The sequence below is a fragment of the Physeter macrocephalus genome, chromosome 14 (genome assembly GCF_002837175.3).
Source record: "Physeter macrocephalus isolate SW-GA chromosome 14, ASM283717v5, whole genome shotgun sequence".
In the NCBI taxonomy this organism is placed as follows: Eukaryota; Metazoa; Chordata; class Mammalia; order Artiodactyla; family Physeteridae; genus Physeter; species Physeter macrocephalus.
In genome coordinates this window covers 11,994,362-12,000,361 of record NC_041227.1, presented here as the reverse complement: position 1 = coordinate 12,000,361, position 6,000 = coordinate 11,994,362, and the positions used below count along the sequence as shown (strand labels likewise).

Genomic DNA, 6,000 nt, shown 5'->3' with positions numbered 1-6,000 from the left:
GATCCCGCATGCTGCAACTAAGAGCTGGCACAGCCAAATAAATAAATATTTTTTAAAACTATTTTTTTAAAAAAAGAGGAGACTGAAGTTTTAAAAAAGGAAGGAGGGTCAGATTAAGTAAAAATATTATATAAATCATGTTGTAGCCGGTATATGAATATGACAAAAATCATGAGACTGATATTGCAGTAAGTCTTAGGAAACACTAATGGATGGATGGATTGATGGAAGGATGGATGGATATGGATGGATGGGTGGATGGATGGGTAGATGGATGGGTGGGTGGATGGATGGATAGGGGGATGGATGGGGGGATGGATGGATGGGTGGATGGATGGATAGGAGGGAGGATGGATATGGACGGATGGCTGGGTGGATGGATGGAAGGATGGATGGATGGATATGGATGGATGGATGGATATGGATGGATGGATGGATGGGTGGAGTGATGCATGGGTGGATGGATAGATTGGTGGATGGATGGATGGGAGGGAAGATGGATATGGATGGATGGCTGGGTGGATGGATGGATGGATGGATGGATAGGGGGATGGATAGGGGGATGGATGGATGGGTGGAGTGATGCATGGGTGGATGGATAGATTGGTGGATGGATGGATGGGAGGGAAGATGGATATGGATGGATGGCTGGGTGGATGGATGGATGGATGGATGGATAGGGGGATGGATAGGGGGATGGATGGATGGGTGGAGTGATGCATGGGTGGATGGATAGATTGGTGGATGGATGGATGGGAGGGAAGATGGATATGGATGGATGGCTGGGTGGATGGATGGATGGATGGATGGATAGGGGGATGGATAGGGGGATGGATGGATGGGTGGAGTGATGGATGGGTGGATGGATAGATGAGTGGATGGATGGATGGGAGGGAAGATGGATATGGACGGATGGATGGGTGGATGGGTGGATGGATGGATGGATGGATGGATATGGACGGATGGATGGATATGGATGGATGGGTGGATGGATAGATATGGATGGATGGATGGATGGATGAACAGGAGGGAGGGAAGAAGGAGAAAAAGAATGAAGTGAAAGGGAGGAAAGGAGAAAAATGGGCCACACACATAGTAGGGGCTCAAAAAATATACTGAATTAACCCATCAGCAAAGGAAGCACAGTGCTGTGGTGAGGAGCCAGAGCCCTAGAACCGCACTGCTGGGTCACATCCTGGTTCAGCCTCTCCTCCTTGTGGGGGCCTGGGCAAGTGACATAACCTCTCTGTGCCTCAGTTCCCTCATCTGTAAAATGTAACAATAAGAATTACCTCCATTAAGGTGTTAGAAGGAATAAGTGAGCTCATGGGTGTCGAATGCCCAGGACACAGCTTTATACACCCTAAGTGCTTGATATGTATCAGCTAATAGTAAGAAAAAGTAATTGAATCCATCCTCAGACCAGGACAGGAAAATGACCCAAAATCTCACCACTTCACCTTTTCAAAAGCAGCCTTAAGTCCCACTGGCCTCCCCAGAAACTTTTCCAGGGATGAAAGAGAAAAGAGGTGAACAAAGGCCTCTACAGCTCCCAGGCTCGATGGGAAAAGGAGGGCAGTGGACAGCAAGGTAATTTGAGAAGTTTAACAGGGAAAAAAGAACATGGGGTAGGGGAGAAAAAGAGGCTAAATTCAGTAGCCCAGGCTGCCTCTCCAGATAGCTAAATTCTGCTCTGCTACTTCTGCGTGCTTCAGCTTTTCTTAGCCTCCAAGGGGCTTTTGCCTAAATTAGTGCCTGCAATATGCCGCAGAGAAGAAAGGGAAGGTGAGGAGAAGCAGAGAAAGACTCAGAGTCTGCTGGGCCTGCCAAACCTGCACTGACTGCCCAAAGGGTCAAAGTCAAATCACAGAGCCTTCCCCCAAGGCCATGGCCAGCAGGGTCACACCCACGGCCCACAGCCCAGCCCTCAGCGCCCCCAATACTTTTCCTGCCACATCCCGACCTCAGGAGCAGCAAACACTTCCTCCATCCATCCACCACCTGTGGCCACCTGCCCTCCCCAATCAGCTCATACGTCACTGGTTGCTCAGGTGGCTGGGTTCACTGCCCGAGGACCCCAGCGTGTGTTTATTTCCGGAAAGGTGCCAAGGAGAGAGCGAGCACATGCACACATAATGTACACAATCTACTAACGCATGGCGATGCCTATGCAGAAAACAGCGCCCCCGCTAACTAGCTCAGGCCCGTGCAGACTCACGCTCGCGCATCACACGCTAACATCACTCCCTGCAGTAAACACACAAGAGAAACGCACGCGGAAGTAGTCACCTTCGCTCTGTTTCTGCCAGATGGCAGAGCCTTGGTGGTTACTGCATCTGTCTGCACGTCTGTCTGCGTTTGTGTGTGTAATATTAACGACGGCTGATGTTACTGGGTTCCTGCCATGTGCCAGGCACTGTCCTACGTGCTACATCAACCCCATAACGTAGGTATTATTATTACCCCTATTTGACAGATGAGGAAACTGAAACACGGAGGCAGAGTCACTTGCCCCGAGATCATGCTTCTGGTGAGTGGCAGGGCTGGAATTCGAACCCAGGGAGTCTGGCTCCCAAGCCTGCACCCACATCACTACTTTATGCTGCTGCAACCAGCCAGGCTCCACATGCACACTGATCACCAGCTACGTATTAATTCCTGAAATAATGGATTAGCCCCATTTTGTGGATGTACAGATTAGAGAACGGAGGCACCAAGAGGTTAAACAACTTGCCCAAGGTCACAGCTGGGAAGGGGCAGGGCTGGGGTTGGAACCAGAGATTGACTCTAGATCCAGGCCCTGATGTGCCAGGGGGCTTCCAGCTGTAGAAAGGTAGTTAGCTCCTAAAGTCAAAGGCAGGGGCTGCACAGCGAGCACCCGTTATGAGCGAGCCATGGTTTCATGACCCTGGGGGGTGAGAGGCAGGGATCCCAAATGACCAGATGCCATTGGGGCCCTCACCAAGCCCACCATGCCAGTGAGGGGCCAGATTTAAACATGACTGGCACAGACATGAGCACAAAACCCCCAGGGAAGGTCCAGAAACGCCTGCAGTCAAGGTCGGGGGCCCAGGGACACCCCTCCCCACCCAACAAGTCGCCCCAAGGGTACAGTGTGAAAACTGGCAACCCCCGGGCTTGGCCCACAGACGTGTTTTGTTTGGCCAACACAGTGTTTGTTAAAAATATGATTGAGTTGCCAACTTTTAAACATCGAGTGATTTCATACACAAGACTCCACATTTCCGGCTGTTGGAAAACATCTTTAAAAAGTCAGGACATCCGGCAACACTGGGCTTGTGTTCCCACACGGGAACTGCTTGCTCGGGGATGAGGAGTAGCTGCCCCTTTACACGGGACATGGGACCTCCGGTCCTCCAGAAGGCATGGGGTCAGTAGCATGGGCTCTGGAGCTCGCCCGCCAGGCTCACTGCTAGCTGAGCTCTGCCACGTCCTCACTGTGTGATCGCGGGCCAATTATTGCTTCTGTGCCTCAGTTTCCTCATCTGTAAAAGAGCAGCCACCCAATAGGACAGGTGCCTGGAACCCAGTAAGCACTCAATAAGTGTTAAATAGCATCGCTGTCTCTCCAACATCAAGGCCAAAGGCTTGAGGTACTGTTTTGTAATAGTAAGAGCTAGTACACATATAGTACTTGCTATTGCCTGGACCTGTCCTAAGAGTTGTACTTTTTTTTTTTTTTTTTATAAATTTATTTATTTATTTTTGGCTGCGTTGGGTCTTTGTTGCTGCGCGCGGGCTTTCTCTAGTTGCAGCGAGCGGGGGCTACTCTTCATTGCGGTGCACGGGCTTCTCATTGCAGTGGCTTCTCTTGCTGCAGAGCACGGGCTCTTGGCGCGTGGGCTTCAGCAGTTGTGGCACGTGGACTCAGTAGTTGTAGCTCACGGGCTCTAGAGCGCAGGCTCAGTAATTGTGGCACAGGGGTTAGCTGCTCCACGGCATGTGGGATCTTCCCGGACCAGGGCTTGAACCTGTGTCCCCTGCACTGACAGGCAGATTCCTAACCACTGCACCACCAGGGAAGTCCCAAAAGTTGGGTTTTTTTGGTTTTTTTTGTGGTACGCGGGCCTCTCACTGTCGTGGCCTCTCCCATTGAGGAGCACAGGCTCCGGACGCACAGGCTCAGCGGCCATGGCTCACGGGCCCAGCCGCTCCGCGGCATGTGGGATCTTCCGGGACCGGGGCACGAACCCGTGTCCCCTGCATCGGCAGGCGGACCCTCAACCACTGCGCCACCAGGGAAGCCCCCAAGAGTTGTACTTCTAAGGGCTCATTTAATCTTCCCAAGAAACCCATGAGGCCACTCCTAGGTATATATACTCAAGAAAAGTGAAAACCTATGTCTGTACAAAAACTTGTACACGAATGTTCATAGCAGCATTATTCATAATAGCCAGACAGTGGAAACAACACAAATGTCCATCCACTAACGAATGGATAAAAAAAGGTGGTATATCCAGATAATGGACTAATATTCAGCCATAAAAAGGAAGGACATTCTGACACATCTACAACATGGATGAACCTTGAAAAAGTCATGCTAAGCGAAAGAAGCCACATACAAAAGGCCACACATTGTATAATTCCAAATCTGTAGAGACAGAAAATAGATTGGTGGTTGCCAGGGATGGGGGAGGTAAAGAATGGAGGGGGACTGCTAATGGGTTTGGGGTTTCTTCTTGGGGTGATGGAATGTTCTGGAATTAGAAAGCAGTGATGGTGCACAACCTTGTGACTATATAAAAGCCAGTGGTATGGACATTGTTAATGGTAGATTTTGCAGTGTATGAATTGTATCTCAATTTTTAAAAAATTTAAAGAAACATCTATGAGATAAATATTCTTATCTCTGTTTTATACATGAAAAAACCAAGGCACATGGAGATTAAAGATATCCAGGCTGATGCTGAAACAAGAGAAACAAGAAGACAGATGGTGAGGTGATGTAATTTTTCCTACACCTGGCTACTCTACCTGTCAACCCGTGGGCATCTGGGTTTGCAACCTCACACAGGCAAATCATTTCCTCTCTCTGGGCTCCAGTCAAAGGTCAGATTGAGATGACTCTTATCTAGATCCCTCTAAGGTCTTCAAGGATCCTACAAGACTAGGGCATTGTAGTGGAACATTATTTATTCATATCTATAGGGACAGCTGTAGCCATTAATAAATGATGACTTTAACGACCCACAGTGGGAAATGGCCCTCTCCCAGGTGCATGGGAAGAAAACATTCTGGGTTTTCTGAGTCCAAGCCCTCCACATGGCTGGCTCAAACGTCAGAGCAAGGAGTCTCAGCAGCCAACCTCCTCCTAAGGGGGTCTGACCAGGAGGACCGTCCCATTAGGGGAGGATGCCTTACTCACCAGGCAGGAAGGCTACCTCACCGGGTTAGAGGACCACCTCCCTCAGCAGGAGGAAACCCCACGAGACAAGAGGAGCCTCTTGTTCACAGGGTGGGAGGACCACCCCTCCCTCACCTGGAAGACCCCTCCAAGGGACAAACAGAAACTCCTCCCTCGCAAGATGGGAAGACCATCCTTACCCCATTTGGGGCAGCAGGATCTCACTGGGCTGGTGGCGGCTGGAGCTGCAGCTTTTCTGCAAACAAGCACCTAGAAAGTGCAGTCCTTTCTCTGAGCACGGAAGGGTCCCCAAGGGTGCCCTGCATTGGGGGTCTCTGAGGCAGCCCCATTCTCAGATGCAGGGACCAATCTGCAAATGATGATGCATCAGAAGCCAGACTGAGAGAGGGAGAGACAAAGAGAAAGAAACAGAGAATATGACCGCGGAGGAAAAGCAGAGGGAAAGGAAGGGAAGGGACAGACCCAGGTTGACAGAGAGCTCAGGAGGAAGCTGGAGGCAGGGCTGGGGACAGAAAGCACATGGGGAGAATGAACACAAGTGTGCTCAAAGCCAGCAGCAAAGAGGCCCGGATGCAGAGGGAGGACCCCCCGGAGGCCTGCGTTCGGGGGTCCTT

At 50.5% G+C, this 6,000-nt stretch overlaps 1 protein-coding gene across 1 annotated transcript in view; it reads right to left on the bottom strand.

The window, feature by feature from the left end:
* PREX1 (phosphatidylinositol-3,4,5-trisphosphate dependent Rac exchange factor 1) overlaps nt 1–6,000 on the bottom strand; it is a 266,015-nt gene that overhangs the window by 223,307 nt on the left and 36,708 nt on the right. The gene's annotated exons all lie outside the window — the stretch shown is intronic.